Genomic DNA, 24436 nt, shown 5'->3' with positions numbered 1-24436 from the left:
AAATAGATTTATTTCAGCATTGCATAACTTCTTATTTAAAAAAATACCATTTATAGTCAGAGTGACCTATCTAGGACTCAGGACTTGATAAGAAGCTCAAGAGTGACGATTTTTCACATAGCCTGGTGCCACTGATTCAAAGTCTGAATGTAATTGGTTTTTAATGATCAGAAATTCCTAGATAGCCCAGAGAGTTTGCACTGGACAAGTGATTTTAAACTTGTAAATGGTCACATTTAGTAAATGCAAGCTTATTACAAATCATTCTGAATCCTTCCAAACAAATCTTGCTTAATCCCATAGTGCTCACAGTGAAACTACCACCACCATGTTTTTTTTGGTTTTAGTGAAGGTGTGGAGGTACAGCATTTCACAAACTGCAAACACTGCCACTAGGTTTCTTATTTGGATGCCATCAGTACGGCTTTGTGGGCTCGGTGTCCTAATTGGATGAACTACTCTGAAGCACTGCCGTCATTTTTGCACATTCATGTCAGACAAGGCCTGCGGGTTAATACAGCAGTCCCTCTGACAGGTTTCTCCTTCATGCACATAGAGGGCATCCACCATGCTATTCGAGACATTGCTCTTCAGACTCCCTCCGATAGAAGCCTATGCAGATGTTCACAAGACTGCCAAGACTGATTACACACACACACTTAGCAACACCCTTAATATTTCCCTTCACCAAAACACATCCACACTCACACACACATACTTAGTCTGAATGCAAGCCTGGGACGGGACACAGGCGGTCAGTATTCACTCATCACCCACCCTGGCAGGCATCCAACACAGCCGGGAAAAGTAGGCCAGGGTTTCTACCACACAAACACTCACTCACTGAGACACACACACACACACACACACACACACACACACACACACACACACACACACACACACACACACACACACACACACACACACACACACACACACACACACACACACACACACACGGGTGCAATAGAACGAAACAGAGAAAGAAAGAGAGGAAATACATTGATTGCCATCCTGTCTGAACGAGCACTAATGGTTCAGGAGGGACTGCTGGGGAAGTAGATTTAGCCCTGTCCTGAAGTCCATTCACAGGGACGGAGAAGACCGGTCTGCTGCTGCAGGCTACATAGTTCTCCAAAGGGTGGAGCAGATTGGATAAGGTGTGGTGGAGGATGGAGAGGTGTTACACCAAAATCAACAGTCGTGGCCCTCAGTTACTCACACACACACACACACACACAATTGACCATTTCTGAACTTCACCCAGTTTAGTCATCGCTCTATCAGACCTCACACCTCTCCCTCCATCTGATTAAACACCACCAGCCTGGAAATGTGAAAACTGCACACACTTCCCATGTCCTAGGAAAGGTCAGCAGCAACATCCTTTTACTCTTTACAACAGCTGGACACCACCACATTGCTCAGAGTGATTGGTGACTGGCAGATCATTTCTGACCACTCAGCGTATTTTCCCTTCTAATGAAGGCATTCATCTACTTAAGCTTCACCCATTGCTGACACAGATGTGCACATGCACGTACACCCACAGACAACTTGTATAGTCCCTGTAGAATAGTACTGCCAATAGAATAGGACTCCCTGGAGCAGATAAACATGAACCTATTGGCACCAAGACTAATGCCAGGTGTGGGATAGAGGAGTATAACGCCCCCAAACATTGAGCTGTGGAAGAACTGTGCTCTCTGGAATGATGGTATTGGTGCTCCATCTAATACTTTTGGGATGAGTTGGGGAGTTTGCGATGATTAGGTGGGGTGGTGATCATCCAAAATCCTGATCATCAACACTCTTGCCGCTGAATTCAATCAAATCCTCACATCAATGCTCCTCCAAAATCTAGTAGATCTAGCCTTCTTCCCTGGAGAGTAGAGACAGTTACTCCAACAAAAGTATTGAATGGGGCGCCAACCATCATTCCAGAGAACACAGTTCGTCCACTGCTCCACAGCTCAACGCTGGGGGGCTTTCTACCCGTCTAGCCCACGCCTGGCATTAGACAGGGTGCCGATAGGTCCATCTTCTCTAGAGAGTCCTAATCTACTGGAAGTATGTATCTACAGTGACTACACAAAGCTGTGTATGCGGGCATTTACACATCTGTGTCAGCAAACACTGCAACTTAAAACACACAAAACACAGTGTATTAATTTATGCCATTTGGCTGAAGCTCTTATCCAGAGCGACTGACTTACCTTTCAATCATGTTACACAGGTGAGAGAATGTAGAGTTAGGAGTCTTGCTCAAGGACTTACTGGTGTAGTGTGGGGAGCTTGCTTGGCTGGGGATTGGAACCCCAGTCTGCCATGAAGAGGCTAATGTCGTTACCCGTCATACAACACAAATAAGAGTTCTTGGGCAAGTCATTCCTTTATATAATACTTTGAATGTGGCACGAATACAGTTATTTACAGATTTCAGTGCACTACATGAGGTGTAGGGGGCAGTACAGCATCTACTGTTCCTTTGCACAGTTAAAAAAAATCGTCTGAACTTTGAATTATGGGGCATCAAGAACAAAAGAAGGCACAAAACAGATGCTGGATTTGACAGTGAGTCAATCTATCGCGATCTGCGATTTAAGCCAACAGGACCGGTTCCTTCACGTCTTTCAGGACGTGGTACTGACAGCAGCGCCATTAAGGAACAGCTCATGGTTTGGGATGAAGTGGTGCCCCACCTACTCTGCAGACGTGCTCTGCAGCAGCTTATTGTGTATGCCAGCTGAGGAGGTGTAGAGGTGTGTCCTCTGGCCAAGGATGACAAGGAGAGAAAACAAAACCCTAATTAGAAGAGATACATCAATAGTGGCGTGTCATTGGAGAAGAAACAAGGATGCTTCTGAGCCCCCCCTCCCCAACACACACACACACACATAATATGCAGGATGCACAGTCATGCACAGAAGCTTAAGCTAATGCATAGTAAAGCACTCTCTGAATGTGGCTGTACACATACGCCCCCCCCCCCCTCCTTCTTTCCACCACACACACCCACCTCGAGGCAGAGCATGATGGTCACTCTATGCGTGCTTCAAAGCGCACCAGTGCAGAGAGAGAGAGAGAGAGAGAGAGAGAGAGAGAGAGAGAGAGAGCGCTGCTGCCACTTCTTATTCAGCATGCTACCTCATCCCTTCATCCTGTGAGCCTGCTGGAAGTAGGTCAGTGGAGGAGAAGAGAGTGGGAGGGAGCGAGCGAGCGAGCGAGCAAGGGAGGGAGTAGTGAAGAGAACAGTGCGACTGCGTGTGTCTCTCACACACAGACCCACACAGAGAGACACAGAGAGACACACACCCTTCTTTAATTCAGCCATCCATTTCCTCTCTGTGTTAAGCTCCACCACAGTCTCAGACACACTCCCCACACAGCCTCCTCTCAGGCTGAGCCTTCATTCGCCCCTTTCCCTCCTTCCATCTCTCTCTAGCTCTCCCAGTGGCTCTCCGAGACATGCACATCCCTCTCCTTCCCACACAAATCCTTTCTACACGTCCATCTTTTTTTTTTCTCCTCGTTTTAAGCACGTCTCTCCACGTCTAATCTGTTACACACCGCTGGGTTTGATGCTAATGTCAACGCAGCCCTACTGCCTTGCCTTTCTCGCTCCCTCTCACTCGCTCTCAAATTCATGCCTTCGCTAGTCACAGGGGGTTTACAGGAATCTCTGGCATTCCCTACTGCCAAATGGAATCTTTTCGTTTTCCTCCACTCTGAGCTTTCGAATAGGGATGGGGATCAATGGTATTTTATCCTTAGCATGATCTTGCACCCTCTATTCAGGTCTTCTCCAATCTCAAGGTGCTGCCAGAAGATCAACGAGACACAAAACACAAAAAGGGGACAGTGGCAATTATACAAATCTCCCTCTGGAGGAAACAAATCTTAGACTAACAAGCGGAACTCATCCTCCTCTTAAAGAGGAAGAAGAAGAGGCAGAAGAGGAGGTGGAAGAGGAGGAGAACTAAGCAGAAGCAGCAGAAAAAGAGGAGGAGGAAGAAGAAGCATCAGCAGAAGAAAGAAGCAGAATCAAACGCAGAAGAGGAAGAAGATGCGGTAGCAGAAGAAGCAGCACAGGATGGCTAAGAGAAAAGAAGGCAAAAAAGAATAAGAAGCAGAAGAAGAAGCAGCAGCAGAAGCTAAAGGAAAAAAAACAAGCAGCAGAAGCAGAGGAGAAAGAGGGAAAGAAGGAGGAGAAGGAAGAAGCAGCAGCATCAGCAGAAGCAACAGAAGAAGTGGAAAGGAGGAGGAGGAGGAAGCAGCAGCATCAGAAGAAGCAACAGAAAAAGAGTTATGAACTTCAGCGTAGTCCATAACAAATGCTGGGCAACTGGTCCGAGGCAGGTAGCAGTAGCTGGAGGGTGAACAGCTGGTCTGAGGTGGATAGCAGGACAGCCCAACGGTCAAACTTCTAGCAGTGTCAGGCTTGACAGGTGGGCAGGAGTTAAGTGGGGAAAAAGCTAACAGATTTCAATGCTGGCTAGCACCACTCTGAAGGGAGAGGGAGGGCAATCCTGGATGGATATCCAGAAAGAGAGAGAGAGACCAAGAGAGAGAGACCAAGAGAGAGAGACCAAGAGAGAGAGACCAAGAGAGAGAGACCAAGAGAGAGAGACGTTATGCTCTCTGGGAGGCCCCGGCATGAACGGCAGTGGTATTACTGGGAATCGGACCAACAATCTCCTCATGATTTAGCCAGCACTAGCCAGCACTGCTGTACTGTGTCTTCAGACTCCACTGTACCCACTGCACAAAAAGGCAGCTTTTCTTTTACTCAGATGATGAATAAATGATGACAGTTTCCCTAAAATTTGATAATAAATAAATAAATAATAAATAAATACATACATACATACAGTAAAAGACTGAATCCTTGTAGTGTGATCCTGCATTTATTGTATCACCATGTTATTGCAGTGCCCGTCAGGTCTGTCAGTGTGGGAGCACACAGACACACACAGACACACACAGACACACACAGACACACACAGACACACACAGACACACACAGACACACACGGCCTCTCGTCATGCATCAGCCCAGCATATGAATGCAGCAGTGCCCCAGACGTCCCCTCCACAGGACCCTTGCCCTCCGGCCACAGGCAACATGAAAAACCCCAATGCCCCATTCACACACTCCCCCACCCGGCCCCTGGGCCTCAAAGCTCTCTTTTTCTCCATCACCTCTAGCCCACCCACCATTAACAGGCCTGGGGTCCAAACTGTCCAACTACAGGGGTTAGAATGCTTGTCCTGTACAGGCCAGTTTACAGGATCGGGGTAATGGCGAACAGTGAACAGAGGAGGCCCCTCTCTACGGAGATGCTTGTAACTGAGGCATACTGACCTCTTAGATTTCAATTCCTCACTCTGACCAACTAAGTGCTGCTAATAGAATAGGACCCTCTGGAGCAGATAAACATGAACCTATTGGCACCATGCCTAACGTCAGGCGTGGGCTGGAGGAGTAATAAAGCCCCTCAGCAGCATTGAGCTGTGGAGCAGTGGAAGACCTGTGTTCTCTGGAACGATGGTCAGTGCTCCATCCAATACTTTTGGGATGAGTTGTGGATGAGGATCATCCAACATCCTGACTCCACTAACTCTCTTGTCAGTAAATGCAATTAAATCCTGACAGCAGCGCTCCTCCTCCAAAATCTAGTAGAAAGCCGTTCACTCCAGCAAAATCAGGGAAAATGCTTTAATAACTTTTTAATTACGGAAGAAACTGGCAGGTGTCCAAATACTTTTGCATATAAAATGTGGAAATTAGAACTTTACCTAGCTTAATGTTACAGCACTTCTGCTCTTCTGGACCCCCTCTTCTGACCAACCCGTTCCTGACAACAGCAGAACTATAAACTCACCGCTGAGAGTGCAGACCACCACTGAGCCAGGAGTGAGGAATTAATGACTAAGTAGCAAGGATAAACACACACACACACACATACACACACACACACTTAATATAGAAACAAAGCTATTATAAATAAGTGAGCGAATGTAAACATGGCTTGACAATTTTTCCCACCCACCCGCACACACACCCGCACACACACATTCCGAACTTGTTACTACATCATCTACACCCCCATACCCCCATACCCACCCCCCCACCCCCATCATCATCAAAACACAGCAATGGGAGCTAGGTTACTGTCCGAATTGATAAATGACCATTGCTAACCTTGTAATGGAGAGGCTAGCGTAATTTCACGCCACATTTGCAGGAGGCACATTCCACACTCATTTGAAAGCCAGCTCTGTTTCTTTTAGTGCCGCGGCCGGAGTGTAGGCCTCTGAACACCAAAATGCTTGCTCATGTGGGATGACACAAAAGGAACACAAAAGGCAAAGGCTTTCAGAGCGGACAGTTCAACCAGGACTCTGGACGCTAATCGTGGAACTGAGTGTGTTGGAAGTCATGTTTGGGAATAAACTGGAAAGTTTGTGTAAGAATCTGAATGTGGGGATTCACTGACTGATTCACTTTAAATAATCACTTTAGAAAAATCCCCTACAACCGACCACGTTCCTCAGTGCCAAAACTACTGAAACAAAGAGAATTGTGGGAAAATCTGAGATTTCCTTAAGAGCTGAACTGTTTCCTAGAGAATCATAATCAAAACAATGTAAGCTTCACAATGCACTGAATAATTTCCTAAAGAACATGAATCAAATTAATGACAAACTGAATCATTTCCTAAAGAATCTGAACCAAATAAAAGTGAGATCTGAGAAGAAGTTATCATGTCTTGAATATTTCCATACAGAATCAGAATCCAATTCATGATGCACTGTATCATTTTCTAAGGAAATCAATCAAATCAAAGTGAAATGTGAGAATTCATGATGCACTGAATCAATTCCTAAAGAACAGTTATCAAAGCGAATTCAGATCAAACATTCAATGATGTACTGAATCATTCTCTAAAGAATCAAAGTGAGATCTGAGATTTCATGATGCACTGAATCAATTCCAAATCAAAGTGATTCCCAAAAGAATTAAACCTGAATCAAATCAAATCATTCTGTAGAAACATTCACTTTGGGCAATCACCACAAAGTTGAATCTTTAAACCCCAACTCATGAGGGTGGCCTAGCAGGAGCGTGCCTACGTGCCCCAAAGAGGATGAGCAGGGTTGTTAGGAATGACAAACCCAGTCCTCCTTCCTCCTCCCACTGCAGCCTCTCCAAATGACTTCCTCTCCATCCCTGCATCAGATAAGGCATGGAGAGAAAGGGAGGGAACGCCTCTGATGAGAGAGCGCTCAAATATTTCACCATGCGATGCCGGGCCAAGCAGTCTTCCGAGACTGCCAGTGTTCTCTTGGAGAAGGGAGGCTAGGTCAGGGTTTAAGTCGGCGGAAATTTCATAATTACGTAAGGGTTCTCGACTCGGGTTCTGAGGCCAGCACAACCATGCGACCGGCAGCCAAGTGCTACAGCATTACTTCATCTAATAGCACATCACATATCTACCCAATACGGTTCTGGCAAATGACTATTTACATATCACTGAGGTTTTACGTGCTACAGCTTACACTTGGGCTTGCATCGATTTACCACAGAAAATGAGGAAATGATGAAAGTAATCTCACGTACACTACCAGTCAAAACTTTTAGAACACACCCATAACGTCCAGTAGTCCACTACTGCCACCCCACCTGCAGTCAAACCTGCAGCTCCACAGCTCAAAAGGAGACTTGCTCCAGTGTTAAGCTGAGCTGCAAGGTGTTGTCACGCAAGACGTCCATCACACAAGCAGCTGTTAACCCTCAGAAACTGGTCTCCTGATGCTGTTGTGGATTTGAGTGTGTCAGGCCTCTTTCTGTACAAGTCAAGTCAATGTTATTTGTATAGCACGTTTTACAACTGTTGTCGTCACAACGCAGCTTTACATAATTAGTAATTAGTAGCCAACGGCGACAGTGGCAAGGAAAGCTCCCTCAGAGCTGGAGGAAGAAACCTTGGGAGGAACCAAGACTCACAAGAGGGACCGACCCATCCTCCTCTGATCAGAACTATTTATTTATTATTAATAAAAGTTACCAAACCATCTATACTGTTGGTGTCATGGTGTAGTAAAACTTAATATAGCCATGGCAGTGATGAGGAATACCAGACCTATTCAGTTCTCTCCGGTTTCCAAGAGTCTTCTGATGGTGTAGGAAACAGTCCTCACCACACTCTGGCTTTATCTGGAGTTAGAGCTCCATGTTTAATAGCTATAATGCTCCATCAGTGCTTCTTTAAGTGTCTTTTTCTAGACATTATGAGATCAGTCTGAATGTGCAGTGTTGTCTACATACTGTGGTAGAGTGCCAGTAACACAGTCTGTCCAACACTGCCTTTATACAGTAAACCAACTTTTAAAGCTTAGTTTACTTTCATTGCTACAAACCAGCTGTAAGTTGTTAACCAATGACTTCTTCCCTAAAAAGGCCTCTTTTTTATTTCCAATTTCCAATACTTTTCCTCAAAAGCTCTGGCAGTTTACTGCTTAACTTGATACCATTTGAGGTCACTAGACTTCGTAGCATTTCAGGTTATTTACTGGTCATCAATAAAAAAAATAAAAATAAATAAATAAATAAATAAATGAAGAACTGGAATACTAAACTTTTGACTGGTAGCTTACTATCCTGAAATAAAGACCGGGATGAAGACACTACCTATGTTTGGCCAAATGTTTGAGGACGTCTGGAGGTAGCATCAGCTCAGTGGTGTTTAGGAGTACCGGAGTACAAGCTCTGCAGTTGGTCATCTGCTGCCTGATAACCGGCCACTGACGGTTCTCTTGACGCTGTTCCACTTTTAATAAAGTGAATCATTCACAACTGAAAAGAAAGACTTAGCACTTACTTCCGCAGTGTACACACACACACACACACACACACACACACACACACACACACACACACACTCTTACGCGCATGGGCAGACATGCACACGCTCTAGGCATCATTCCTGACAAACAGCTTATAAGACTTCTGGGCTGCGTTAATGTTGCTCTCTCAGGGAGGGTAAATATTTCGGTTAAATCTAAGGAAAGTGGGGATTCGCAAGGGATGTTGATAAAAGCCATTTCATTCTCTCATTCTCTCATAAAAATTAAAGCCATGTCCACATCTGCTGTGGGGCCCAGAACTCAATTTCAGCCTGCATGCAAGCCAAATAGTTGGAAGGAAAAAAAAAAAAAACAGCCCAGAAAAGCACCCTTTGTGTCTGTTCCTTTCATTTGCTTTAACAGGAATCCTCACGATTAAAACAGATGATAATAATAACTCAAGTCTGCGGTGATGTTTAAAATGGCATTTGACATGTTTTCCTTTTCCTTTAACAAACTTCAGAGCTCTCTGAACAGGGTGGAAGTCAGAGGTCGAGGACATGACGGATTTATGTTCACGCTAAAAAGCCACACAAGCTTCGCGGTCAGAGCGGGTGAAGCTCCTTAGATGATCTCTGATTTTCTTTGGACGTGCAGGAGGACCGAGTTTGGAGTTAAACACTGTACAAACAAACTGCTTATCCTAATTTTCCTCGGGGACAGATGCATTGTTAAAGGGTAGAGAGCGTTAACCATTTTACCCAGGTGCCACATAGTCAATCGTCAAAAGTTATAGCAGTGTTTTTTTTTTTGTTTTGTTTTGTGAAAGTCATCAAAACATTAAAATTATGCACAAATATGGGCAGTACAATTGTCCAGAAAATGTATTTAATAAAAATAAATACTTAAAAATAAGAAACCAAAAGAATCTTATGTCACTCCTCGACAGGCCTAAAATATTTAGATTATTTTAAATTGTCTTTTGAGTTATGATTAGTAAACTGAAACTTTGGTTGGGGGTGAAAAACACTCAAATGCGATGTTACAAGCCCATTTACCACTTTATTTTGCCTCAGGATGAAATATGTGGATGGCTCGTGAAAGGAAAAAAAAACAAAGTCAACAAAACATAATAAAAAAATAATTAAAGAAGAAAATAAAATGACACACTCTGCTTTTATTGGTTGGTTTACGGCACTGGTGACGGCTCACATAGCCACATATTATAGCACAGTTTTAACACTAACAAAAACACTCAAGCTATTCCTGAGCCTTACTGGATAGTGCTGCGGTCCTTTCATTGTGTCCTCTTAGCATGCTAGCAAACTATAGAGATTATAGCTGGATAACTTATAGGCATGCTTCCAATTAACTGCCTGTGTTTGTTTATTTCTTTTAAACCACTCGAAAAAAACAAACAAACAAACAAACAAATAAATAAAAATACATACTTGGTACTTTCCCTTCTGACTTCTGACGTTTATCTTCACTTTGGTTCAGCAGAGTTTGTTTCTGAGGGAGTGGATGATGGAGCGAAGAAGTGGTAAAATTAGCTTTTGCCCAGCACAGATTCCAGCATTTGCCTTTGTACCTCTCCTTTCGTCTTGTGGCAAGTTTGAGCTTGCTGCGAACACCGGCACAAAAAAAAAAAATCCATGGCCACAAGGCCTTGCTCAAAAAACAACCCATATCTCCATAACTGGAGTCTGGAGGTGATGTGCTGCTGTCCAGTATCAACACCACCATATTCTCTCAATGGCAAGAAAAGTACAATTTCAATTCTAGAGTCCCTTTAGGACTGTTCCTTCAAGTAAGAGTGACAAGAACTGATGGACCTCCAATAACTGATAATAACTGGGTGATCAGGTCCCCTAGAATCAGTATCTGTAACAGCTGCAATTAGTTGGGGGTCCTAGTTTCCACTGTAGTTTCCAGTTAAACACAGGTTACAGCATTTAGACTTGAGAGAGTTACAGCCATGTCAGACCTGGAGCTGCTGTTTACAGCATGCAAGCATGGTTTGGAATTCGGCACGGTCTCAAACACGTAGTACTACTGACCCACTTTTTACAGGCAGATATAGCTGTTGCTAGGAGTCCTCCAAATAGCAAGAAGACATTTCAAAATTGACGCTATTTATGTTAGCTTCAGCATTCCCCAAGCTCCTCACCGTGCATTCCCATGCATCATCAGGGCTTTGAAGGGAAACCCGATATCCCTCATCGTTCTCCATCAGATCCCCCCGCATCTCCTCTGTGGGGGAATCAAACTGTTTTCTTTATCTGCCTATTGGAGGCACACTTTCGAGGCTTTGAAAGAGCCGAGGCACTGTCTGTTGTCACATAACTGACTGTGGGTGCAATATTGGCAAAGAAACCTGAAGCCGAAGCATGCAGTTTATACTGACGCTGCAGGAGCAAAGACATCCAGGCTTAAACCATGAACTTCGGCTCCTTTCAAGGTTAGCTGTAACCAGGGATTGAAGGCCACACTCGCAGTTGAAATGTAACCGAGCAATGACTCAACAGCTGCAATTATTGAGATTTCCAGACTTTTAAAGACTAATAGGATCACACCGCCTTCTCTTGCTACTACTTGGTGCAGGCATGTGTTATGTCAGCTCAACCAGGGCGGTGACAGGTTGATACAGACCGGCCCTTCTGCCTGGTTGTAAAGGATTTCCGCTACTCGGCCTGGTCATCTAAGGCCCAGCACATGCAAAAGTCCCAGACAGTGAGTAGCCTTGGAACTGCGAAGTACTCAACTGTGCAAAGTCTTTACAAGGTCAGAGGTCAGCAGCTGCACACTGAAGGACACAGGTCTGCAAGATTGTGGATAATGGCTGGAATGTGCATATCAGAGCTTTATGGCAAGCTAAACTGTCTGCCCTGCGCAAAGAGAGCCTTGAAAATAGCACCAGCAAAGCTCTTCCCCGGAGTGGCTGCACTGCACCACACAGTGATAAGCTTATTCACTGTAAGCCTCAAAACTATGTCACTGGCACAATGAGGACCTTTTTTCACACTCGTTTGGGGACTTCCCGATGAGATCAGCATTAATACTACACTGTCAGTTCTCAAGTCTCAAGCATTTCCTGAGATACGCAATCACTGGGTTCACCATCTGTTTTCACAGGTTCTTCAAATGCGGCCGATAATTGTGCCTTTATTTAGCAAATGTTAGAAAGAAGGGGAAAATGTGCCAGACCCTGGCCATTGATTATTCCACTGCACAAAAAAAAGAGAACTTAATCAGTGGTCTCCAGCTTGAGGAGAGCTACTGTACCTTCTCGTATACTTTGAATCAGGTTGGAGTGGATTAAGGTAGCATCCAACCAATTATGCCTTTTAAAGACCCTGATTGGGTGAATGAGGGGTGTTGATCTGGGTGACCTGCGGGAAGGTAGCTCTCCAAGAGGAGGATTGAAGACCAGTGGTCTTCAAAAGGTAGGCAATGTCATTACTATTGACTACTAATGATTCTGCCTAGCTATTCAATCCAATGACCCGCAAGTTCAATGCCGTTGCTGAAGGAAGCTTTGATGCTCCTGAACTCCAGAACGACGCTAACTAAGAGCTTGCCTATTGCTAAAGCTGCCTCTCGCTGATCCAGCTGGAGCAATATAGCGCATACATCCATAATTTATGAGATGCAAAAAGACTACATATGCCACAGCTGTGACTTTGGGCACTTGCTCATCTTTCGTTAATGCCTTTATGCTCCAAGATCGCCACAGACGTACCATAACGCTGCACAAAAGGACACGTGAAGGACTTGATGAGGTCTTACTTCCTCATGTCCAAATCGCTGAGAAGGTGAGGAGAGCTACCACTTAGGTTACCGCTACACTCTTTTGCTACTTCCACACCTTGCCCTCCTAGTGTCAGGAGCATTGATAGTCCTAGGGGGAGCTACGAATGGAAGGACTAATTGGTAGTCCAAAGTCTTGTCCAAGGACTCTTTTTGGTATAGTGTGGTGTTCTTGTCTGAGCAAGGAATTGAACATCAGTGTTCCACCTGGAGGGTAGTGGTGTGTTCTCTACACTATGCCAAGACTGATGCTTTGGGGCCCCAACCCTAATGTAAGAACTATAAGACATATATGGAGTAGCAACATTTAACTAGCTATTCAGCCAGATCACCTAATTGCAACACTGCTTAGCTGACATGGACAGGGCAGTGGTGGCTCAGCGGTTAGAGCACCGGGCTATCGATAACAGGGTTGTGGGTTCGATTCCCAGGCTCGGCAAGCTGCCACTGTTAGGCCCTTGAGTAAGGCCCTTTACCCTCTCTGCTCCCCGGGAGTTGGAGTTGGCTGCCCACCGCTCTGGGTGTGTGTGAACTCACTGCCCCTAGTTCACTAGTGTGTGTGTGTTCACTACCACAGATGGGTTAAATTCGGAGGACACATTTCCCTGACAAATATGTGCACCTTTACCTTTTACATGATTGCACAATAATTAGTATTCAAACACTGAAAAGAGAGAGCAAAAAGGAGAGCAAAAAGGTCAAGCCAAACTTAGCAGATTCTTACTATAAGGGTGTTTTCCCACTGAAATCCCAAAAGGCTGACATTCACAAGGATTAGCAAAAGCAAATTCAACCAAGAAGATCCTCATTATATTCATCCCCAAGGGTTCTCCCCAGCAAAACCTGCTTCCGAAGCAATCACCAGTGCAGCAGAACTCCTCAGCACAAGTTGAGCCCCAAGTGCAGGTACAGGGTTCAAGTGGTAGAGGGATCAGAGGCTTACAGAGCTTAGACCCTACAGGGACAGACCACTTTCCAGAGCACAACATATCAGCTAAAACAGCATTCATCATTCTAAAATAATCTCACTCCCAGACTCATGCCCATCACACCCTCAATTCCTGGCATTCTTTAATCCCCTCTATGTCCAACAAGCATTCCAGAATTCCCAATGGGATAGCGATGCTCCATTCATAGCATCACCACAGGCCACGGACAAACCAGCAGTGCCCCAGAGACCGGCACATCTGATCAACAGCATAAATCTGCCATTTGAACTGCTACTACAGACAAATCATTCCCAAGGCACTCTGGGATTTGAGCGCACCCAGGGATTCTGGTCATACCGTGGAATTTTGTCTATTTTAAAATCTGCTGTGTGGAACATATATTCAGGTCTACATGCTCTGAGAAGGCTAAATTCAGATGAAAAAGGATCTTCCTGATGGTGAAAGGGACTAGAAAGACAACTGCAGCAGTGAAGTGTCCTTAAACTCATATTAAACCATTAATATAAACAAGTACAGATCCTACTGCATGCCTGAGAGTTCCCAGAACTTCCCACAAGAACAGAAGTACAACATATCTTGATTAAAGTCAATCTGCTTCGCAGCAGATCCAGAGATTCATCCTCCAAGAGGAAGCTCTCAATTTAATTTTATTTGAAGAAAGTCTTTAGAGGTCTGTTTTTTTTTTAACAGAGCCCCTAACTCTATTTAAAGGCCTGCAAACTCTCCCGGGTCCTGCTCCTCCAAAGCATCTCCACAGTCCGGCTCGTCTTACAGTCACGACGAACCACGCACATCAACAGCGTGATCGGATTGCAGAATGTGAGCGAGTACTTACCCCTTTCAGAAAGCAGCCCCTGAAAATCTCTCATCCTGCCCACTTCATGGGTACCCAGGCCACACCAGATCCTTTGAAAGTACAGTGTATCCTGATCTTCCCCGAGTCAATCCTCCTGCTCTGTGCAGAACCGTCTCCACTGATTGGTGAATGTTGAAAGTATTCGTGAGCAGAGCACTGTTCCAGCCTGAGCGGCCGCTTCCCTCTGAGCTACTGCACCAGAGCCTGCATTTCAGCTGAGTGTGCTGGGACTGGGGCTGTTGACATTACTCCCCCTACCCCCTCCTTCTCTCGCGCTCTCTCCTCCCTCCTACTTCGGATCTTGAGCTCCGCATATAACAGCATGTTCATGGTTATTCAAAAGTTTGGAATCACTGCTGTGGTCAACATGAACCCAACAAGTGCAGATAAAGGTTTCTAAATGGGTATGGCCTCAACCTCCTTGCTTCTTTTTTGGATCCTGAGCTCAGCATGTAACATGGTATATTCATGGTCATTCAAAAGTTTGGAATCACTGTTTTGAGTAACATAAACCCAACTGGTGCATATAAAGGTTCCTAAATAGACCTATGGTAAAGATAGAAGTTCCTAAATGGCTATAGCTTGGACCTCCTCCTCCTTATCTTGGATCCTGAGCTCAGTATACACCATAGTTCATGTTCATGGCCATTTAAAAAATGTTTGAAATTGGTTGCTAAATGGTTCTGGGCTTAGACCTATGGTGCAAAAAAAGGTCCCTAAATTGCTATGGCTTGGACCTTCTCCCTCCTCTTTTTTCTTGGTTGTTCAAAAGTTTGGAACACCACAAAACCAACTTCTGCAGAGAACCGTTTCTAAATGGTTCCTTGCTTGGACCTATGGTACAGATAAAAGTTCCTAAATTGCCTTTGCTGGGACCTCCTTTTTCTACTGGATCCGGAGCTCAGAATATACCACAGCATGTTTATGGTAGTTCAAAAGTTTGGAATCACTGTTTGGAACCACCTAAATGGTCATTGGATTGGACCTACAGTTTAATTGAGTTTAATTCAGTTTAATTCACACTAAAAAAACATTTATGACGTGTAATGCTGGTATATAAACTCTGCTACTTTGTAGGAATTTTAGGTCACGTTACACAGGTCTGTGAATATGGACTTATGAGTGTTGCCCAAGGACTCTTATTGGCCTAGTGAGGTGTGGTTGTCCAGCTGGAGAATCAAACCCTAGTCTGCAATGAGGGAGACTGTGCTGTTACTCACCCTGCTTCACCATCCAACATAAAGTTCAATAATTAACACAGTAATAAGCTTTCAAACTAATGAAAAGTAGTATGTGTCTATCCATTAAGCAATATGTTCTGAGAGCAGGATGAAAGGAAGTGACCCTCCACAGTTTGCGCTTCCCTCTAACCCACCCCACATAACCACCCTGCAGTCTTCAGCAAGCACATTCCCGAGCACAGCTTTGCAGCGGAAATGGGCTGGGGATCACAGAACACCCAGAGGAACTCCTTTCCTGTCCAGTGTCTTCCTCACATACGCACATGTGGACACATCCACACACTCGCAGACGCACACCATCGATTCCAGGCTCTCCCAAGAACAGGGATCCAAGCTTGGCTAACGGGAGAACTGCTTGCAAGCTCGCGAGATGTCGATGAAATTCAGATAGAACGATCAAACAAAGCTCTCGCAGACATGGCCAATTCACACCATTAGACGTCTCACATCCACCAGGACTGAAATCAGATAAAAGTCGCCAGAGCAGCCCCTCAAGGACCTCGGCGCAATTACCTTATCGCGTTAAACTGGAGGTCGTTGGAGACAGGAAGGTACTGTCAGTAACTCAAGACTCCCTCTGTGTGTCTCTGCTACTTGTGTAAAACCCCAAACAGTGAGAAACACAGACCGGAATGTGGCTTCACACAACCAATTACAGGCCGATTCTTTATATATTTGCCTTAAGAAGTGGAGTGCGAATGATTGATTTGTTTGACCTCCAGCACCGACTGCAAAAGAGCAGCTCAGGTCATATGGGAAACAGCAGAGTTGCTCTAAAGGAGAAAAGCAGCTGGGACATCTTCAGTGCCCTCTGACCTTCCTGACTGTTCAAGTCCAAGGACCCATGCAGCACTCCCCAGATGCCGCACAGCAAGTTGGCTTCCAAAACATCAGGCAAGACTGTACATTAAAGTCCTAAAAATAGCAAGCCATAGTTAGAGTTTTTGGATGTATACACTGTTAAACATATGCTAGCATTCCCCTCAGCTTTGGCACAGTCGGCCACTGACAATACAGGATAACTCGAGTCGTTTTCACAAAGCAGGTTTGAGGTTTGGTCATTTTTGACCTTTCTCTTTATGCTGTGGGCAGCTGTTTGGGCTTCGGCACTGGTCCCTAAGGCAGATGGCGAATGCATAGTGACTTGCATTAACAATAGGTTCAGATCAATAGATAAACCTATAGGTCTTTGCTCAAGGCAGACTACCCTTATACACTTGCCAGTTACGATGTGTTGTCATTGCACTGCAATCTCCATTTCTGCTGTTTTTCACTTCTAGAATCCGGCAGTTGTTTTTTAATGCCTAAATGTGATGATGTAATGACCAGTAGAAATTCTCCAAAATGACTTGGAATAAAATCTTTTTGCATTCATTGACTTCCATTGAAAGTTGAACTGATTCTTGTTTCTTCCTTAAAACATAGTATTTTTGAGATCAGGCTTTTGTGCGACAGAGGAGACACACAAAGAAACCTTAGAAAGCTATGACTTTCTAAAATGATACTAAATATCTAAATATGCTTCATATAAAGGATATGCACAAATTCGCTGAATATAATATACCACGTTTGCACCTTGTTTTAAGTGCCAACAATGCTACGGTCTCACAGTAAGAGGCTAAGACAAATGAGACTGTGCTACGATAGTGCTTAGGTGCATTCTTCCAGGTCTCTAGGGACAGATCCATTATTCTTTCTCCCATTCAGACCTTTTCCTTCTCTGCCTCAGTATTAAAAATCTCCCCTCCTATTGCCCCCACTGACACTTTCCTACCAAACTTCAGTGTTTAGCCTCAAACTCCTGCCCTCAAGACAAGTGTGATACAGAGTGGATCTTTTTACCATTTCTAAAAGGCATGAAACTTTAAAAACAACTCAATGAGACAATGAGAGACAAATTGTGTTCGATCTGTGTGGCAGTAGCTGTCTTGCCCCGTCAAGGGTGTGTTTTGTTTTGACGCATCGTTATTATAGCATGCACTTTCCAGTGAGAGAAAATAAGAGGCCAGACGCAGTCATCTTCAACACCATGCCGTCATCCGGAATGCCAGGGGGAGACCACAGAGAGAAGCTCTTCAGACTGCACCACACCAGAGGCCCTCACAAAACCTTCAAAATCACCAGAATGAACTCATATTGCCCCGTAGATAATTACCACTTGTGCTGCCTGACGGCTATACAGTGTGTTTACTCTTCGAGTAGGGCTGTGACCAACATGACGGAGGAACCATCCACAAGGACAGAAAGTCTACGATTATACACCATGTCCAAATGTTTGTGGAGAACTCTTCTAATGAATGCACTTAGCTGCTTTAAGTTGCACCCATTGCTGACACAGGTGTGCAAATGCACACACATAGTCCCTAGTAGTTCCTACTAGTCCCTGTAGAGAAATACTGCCTATAGAATAAGAGTCTTTGGAACATATAGAAGTGTATAAAGCCCCCAAGCATTGAGATGGAGCAGTGGAACTGTATTCTCTGGGATGATCGTGCTTCATACAATACTTTTCGGAGGGGTGGAAGAGTTGGGGATGAGATGGTGGTGATTATTCTCACAGCAACACCCTTCCAAAATCTAGTAGAAAGCCTTCCCTGGACAGTAGAGACAGTTACTCCAACAAGAGCAGGACAAACTTGCTTGATACCTTGGTAGTGTAGTGGGTTTAGTGGGCTTGCTTGGTAGTGTAGTGGGTACTGTGACCCACTACACTACACCAACTGCTTATTAACTCCAGTGCAAGTAAATGTTAATCCAAATGAACTTCAGCAAACACTCCAGCATAACAGCCTTCGCTTTGCAGGTTTGAGTCATGTTGGCAACATGTCTCTTCTGATCATCATAAAATAGCCCAAGTCTACAAAACATGATGATGGGAGTTGGGAGACTATTAAAATTGTAATGCTGCTTAGACTTGGGTCCTGGAGCCCATGAGCAAGAATCCATGGGGTGGTCCATCTTACAGCAAGCATATTTCCTGCATTTCTCACCGCTGTTCACCCTCATTATCTGGGGGAGGGGGGGGGGAAGAAGCATAAATACAATTGGGACGATCAAACTCAATAAGATAGGACGAGAGACAGAGATTCCTTCTTTAATAACGGGTTCAGACGCCATGACTTCAAATGCCCGTAAAACAGCAAGCTGAATTGTACCTCTGGCAGACGACACTTTAGGAATTACTGGAACCAAAATCTGGACAGTATTCTTAGTTCCTGCAAGACACGCTCAAACCTACTGCCAGAAACCGTCAACTTTGGGTTCTGGCTCCTGTTCTGGATGCAACCAGTACCACAAAAGTAAAAATGCAGCTTTCAGAAAAATAGGCTCCACCTTTTATGCAGATTAAAATTAGGAGGCACTAGATAGGAGCTGAGGTTGTGAAGTAAAGCAGTTTTATTCTCCCAAACTGCAAAATAAGTAAAATCACTGGCATTCACAGACTGACCTCAAGAGCCATGCACCTCCTCTAACCTCTATTTACCATCACTTCCAAAATGGCTAAAACAGACAGTTCACCGTCGCCGACATCCCCCCCCCCTCCCCTCCTCTCCTCTCCTCTCCTCTTCTCCTCGCCCTTCCTCTTAGTACACAGCATTGAGCCATGTGGCACACCGGAGCGGCTGTTTAGTGTAAACACTGCCCATAGAGACGGCCACACCAAAAGCAAACTGAAAACTCTGCCCATTGCCCATTCATCTACCCTCCTTCTCCCGGCTAATGCAAAGACCTACAACTGCAACTGAGGAAATATCTGTCTCTTTTCTTAGAAAGCAGTGGAAAGTGTGTGTGTGTGTGTGTGTGTGTGTGTGTGTGTGTGTGTGTGTGTGTGTGTGTGTGTGTGTACATATTGACTCTTGCCTGATTGCAAGAGAGACCAAGTTTATGTCCTCGTGTCAATGCATGAAATGTGTGAAATCTGCACACATGAACGTTCTTGACCTTCAACCACCAATCTTCATCATTAACCTTTTGGGGGCCCCGAAATCACCCTTAATTGGTCTATATGCACAGACAAGCCAAACAAAAGGGTCAACTTGACACGGAGTCATGCGATGCTTTCATCACATTTACTGAATAGCACACTGTTCTGCAGGAGTGGCATTTTGCTTGAGCTTGGACGTTGGTGTAGCATTATACCAGTATGTATATGTAACAAACTAGAGGTTACGTTGGGTCAGTTTGGGCAGATATTGAGCATTAAGCCCAATACAATTATGTTTAATAAAACAGCAATGTCCCGGTTACTAACAGGAACAGTTCCTTTTCAGTTCCTAAAATAAAACAGTGCATTTCTTCTTAAAACCTACTCACAGTTTTCACAAATAATCTGACATTCACCAATATCTTCTTACTTGGTATTTGTTCAATTTATGAGGATGATGGGATCAGTCTTCTAAAAGTACAGCTGTAAAAAAAATAGACATTGTTTATTATCATACTGGAAGTAGCTGTTAGAAAGATGGGTCAGTTGTGGTCATTAAGGCAATTGCATGGTCAGTGACAATACTCAAAGAGGCAGTGGTGTTCAAGAGATAAATGATTGGTTAATGTGCCAAAGGTCTGCCAAGAAAACCCCATTATCCACACCTAGCGTCTGACGAGATGACCTTAAATCTAGAACACAATAGGACTGATTACGATTAATGAATGGTTACTTTAATAAGCGAAGGACACAATGATGGACATGGTAAACACACCGGGGGGAAAGTATTACTAGAATTAATAAGAGAATAACAGATATAAGCAATGTTAAATCAGTTGGTGGCTCTGAATGTTGGTCTGGATTATTTTTTTTTATTTAATTATTAATTAATTTTTATTAATTGCCCAGTCCTAATTACAGATACTACCTGAATGAGGAGGTATACAGCTATTTCTAATTAAGTGCTCAGTGAGTTGAACCAGGCATATGGCCATAGCTTTGCATTCAGTACAAGATCCCATATGTCTAAATCACACCGATACACAGATTGCATTCCTCTTTTGTGGATTCTTTTAAACCCCCAGATTACCCCTTTAATAGCAGAGGGGGGCATGAGGGTCTCTAATAGTCAGTCAATCAGACATTAAGCTGATTGCACAACCTGTTACTCTTCCAACTGCTTCTTCAAACATTTGCAGACAGTTTTATTACAACTAAACTCAGTGGAACAATCAGAGCTATGCATTCACACCCCCAATCGGAGTTAAACACAGTCCACAACCAAGGCCCAGCACTTCATCTCTTATTCAGGAGGCTCACAGGCTGCACTTACCAAATTCAGCTTGCTGTAAAATGCTGGCTTCATTACCCAGAAAGTACTCATTCAGTGCCTCCAGGTGTGGAGATAAAGCCACAAGAAGAGGCTAATTTCCAGTGCCCCTGTGACAGAAGCTCAAATGCATGGTTTCTATATTCCACTTGCTGGTGATACTTGCATCAAGGGACTCACTTGGAAACACGGGTCAAGCACAATGACAGGTATACCATTCATCAACGGTTCTTTTACAGCCCTCCCCCCAAAAAAGGAACCAGCTCGATGACCCTGAACTTTAACAAGGCATTTTCTCTGAATGGTAAAAGCACACAGGTCTCCAGGCTTTAAACTGTTCCATGTGTTGAACTGTCCTTCTTAGGCTCCATATCAAGGCCTATAAATCAGTGTGTTCACACTCTCTGTGCGCGTATACGTTCACCAAGCACAGATTCTGGTCTCAGACACCAAACGAGTGGAAAGTTGAGTCAGGTTTATGGCTGGAAGCCGGTGAAGACCTGGGTATTACACATTTACATCCCTTCTGATGCCACATCTACAAGCGGTCGTCTCTAAAACGAGGGGGGCCCCATAAACAGGTGCATGGCTCAGATGGTGACCTCTTGCATGACCTTTTTACAAACTCTGCCCATGCAGGACACTTTGAACTCAGACAGACCCCACCCGTGGGCACAGCGCTCCGTGCCGATCTACTTGCTTGTGTCACATGACTGAGCACAAATAGGAAGTTTGTGTTTACATTGAAATTGTGCTTAGGAAGCATCCGAGCTGTAAACAGTTGTCAGCTGGAATATCTCAGCACTGTGTTTACAATAGGACGAAGGAAAGTGTGTGTGTGTGCTGGGGGGGGGGGGACTACTGTGTTAGTCTTAGCTTAGCTAAGCGTCACATAAAAAGGCAACAGAGCATGGACTCCACTTATGACCGCTTTCATACTGAGGATTTACTTTTCCAATCTGGGACACACCCCAGCTCCCATCCCTCAATTAGCCTCATCGCCCCTGCTTAAAACCAGCAGCATGTGCCCAGGAGGAGGATTAAGGCCCAGCACACAGCACAATGACTTTATCTGAATGTAATCCTATGCCTCCCTCCTCCAAAAAATTCAACAAACATTGACTTCCTGTTTATTTTTGGAGATGAACAGTGCAATCTTTCCATATACACACCAGTTCAGTGTCATTTGTCCCCTAGGAATTGATCTGCAGTCTTAAAAAAAATAAAAACTTGTCTCAAATAAAAAATAAAAATAATTAAAAAAATAAAAAAAATGTCTCAAACAGCTCAAAGAGTCAAATGGGAAATTTGCCATCTCCTCCCAGTCAAACATTCTACCAGTTAAACATTTTATTTATACAAATTTAAGCCAAAAATACTCACACACTCACATACAGCTTAAGCAACCCACTGGTATGTCAAAGCCCCCATTTACACCTGGTTTACACTCTGTAGTGAAATGTGGCTCCAGTTAATTAGACTGAAATCTGATTGCTGTGTGGGACAAAATATGTAAATTCACCTGGTGTTTTGGTTGTACTGGGAGGAGTTTTGGTTGTGGGATGTGTCTTAGAGGCAGGTGTCTTTACACTGCTATAACATGTGGCTCAAATGCAGCTCAGACCACCTTCTGAAATGGTTGGAGTGATCGAATCTGTATCCAAGTCTTGAGTGTGTTTACGCCTACAGGTTTATACGGCCTGGCCTTGACCGGATATAATCCCAATACTCAAGATGCATGAAGTGACTGGGTTTAAACAGGGCCAAAAATAATACGTTGCTGTATTATCATTACTATGATTGATTTTGGTCATCGTTTAACTGCATGTTTTTTTGTGCTATTGTAGATATAGGCAGTACTTACACAGGGTTGCCACGTATATCCAGGAGTCTCACTCAGCGGTCTCTAATTAATGTATTTAATACTAATAAAACTGCCTCTCCGGACACAGATTAAACCCACTCCGGCCCACCAACTGTGGTCTGTGGAGTTTAAGACCTCCACCCGAATCACCCACATTGTAATAGCCATTTGTTGGACGCAATTTGTTTTTGGTTGCACGTCAAAATATTGTAATACATATTCCAAACATTTCATCACTATATATAATAAGACATTTTTACAATAGATAATCACCTACAGTATCTAAAGTATCCTAAACGTATCTCAATAAGTAAGAAAATGATCGAATTACACCTGCTTGTTCAGCAAATCAACAACTGATAGACATGTGAAAGTGCTTTTTCTTGTATGTACTTCTTAATAGATCAGATACAAGCAAAACACTCTCTGCAAAACTTTCTGCACCTTAAGCTCCACCCACCAGCGCAGAAGATCACATGTTCTTCTCCATACTAGCACTTCTAACGCAATAGCGAAACGGTCACCATCTCTGTTCCAGTAGATCCCCCCTTCCTAGAACGTTTAGCTCCAACTTTCAACACATCCAACTCACTCTGAAGACCAGGTGTGTCCGGTTGGTGCTGAAGGTAAACTTGCAGAAAGGTGTAGACTTCTGGCCACTTTAATAGACACCTCTACTTTGTTGATCCACTTTGTAGGTGTGCAGTTAGAAACCATCTCTTTTTTCATGCAGACTTTGTGGGAGCCACCCGCTAGGCCTTCATTAGTGGTCACTTTCTGACCACAGAAATAATGTCTGGTCAGCAGTGGTCCTACAGTGGTTTCTTTCTGTTGCTGGGTTGGGTAGAGGGTGGCTGAGAAAAATGAGCAGCAACAGGTGGGCTCCAGTCAGGAACTGCACAAGTGCAGTAGTTGCACCTGATAACACAGTAAGTAGGCACAGGTAAAGGTAATAAATACAACTTGGTGCATCCCTAGAAGGACGATTGCAGACCACTCCAACAGCAACAGAACTCATTTGACATTTGGCCCTCAGTAGTGCTTACACACATGTATCTCTCCATCATTCCTAGTATTTGGGAGTACATCCAGCAACAGCTTCCACTTGTCCAGCACTCCATCAGATTTACTATGGTTCTCAATGCAGGACAATGTGTTCCGCAAATTTTCAGAGCCAAGTTTTGCAATGGGCGCATTCCTTCGATGGAAGTCAAGCACCAACCTTTGACCCTGACTTCAGCAGTTTCACATGGACAGCCATGTGCTGATCTGATGTCGAAAAGAAGGAATGGTCAGTTGGCCAGATGGTTACACAAGCACTTAGACACATCCCACACAGCCACTTCGCTGTCAGTGCCACGAGTTCTCGAACCCTTCCAGGTGGTTCTTGGAGCAAATGGGACTCTCAAAGTCTCACCCAGTGAAACTAGCACAGAGCAAATTGGAGAGGAATTGGATGGATGGATACCAACAGATTTAACTTTGACATGCATGCTTCTGTTTCTGTGTTCCAATTAGGATTGACCTTTAAACCCTTCCATGGTGGATAAGAAGAACCCCTTCAGACTGGATTTGGACCGGACTCTTAAAAACACCCAGTCAGAAGA

General features: G+C 44.2%; 1 protein-coding gene across 4 annotated transcripts in view; it reads right to left on the bottom strand.

Annotated features, from left to right (window-relative positions):
• The window catches only part of daam2 (dishevelled associated activator of morphogenesis 2), a 125647-nt gene that overhangs the window by 79300 nt on the left and 21911 nt on the right, over positions 1-24436 (bottom strand). The window contains exon 1 of one of the 4 annotated variants that reach the window (XM_072689097.1): positions 14449-14695. The exons of the other annotated variants lie outside the window; for them this stretch is intronic. The gene's annotated coding sequence lies outside the window, so the exon portion shown is untranslated. Of the gene's footprint in view, positions 1-14448; positions 14696-24436 lie in introns of those variants that run through there. 4 annotated transcript variants of the gene reach the window in all.

Source organism: Salminus brasiliensis, chromosome 10 (genome assembly GCF_030463535.1).
Source record: "Salminus brasiliensis chromosome 10, fSalBra1.hap2, whole genome shotgun sequence".
NCBI lineage: Eukaryota > Metazoa > Chordata > Actinopteri > Characiformes > Bryconidae > Salminus > Salminus brasiliensis.
Note: the sequence above shows the minus strand (reverse complement) of the source record. Positions and strands in the feature narration are given on the sequence as shown.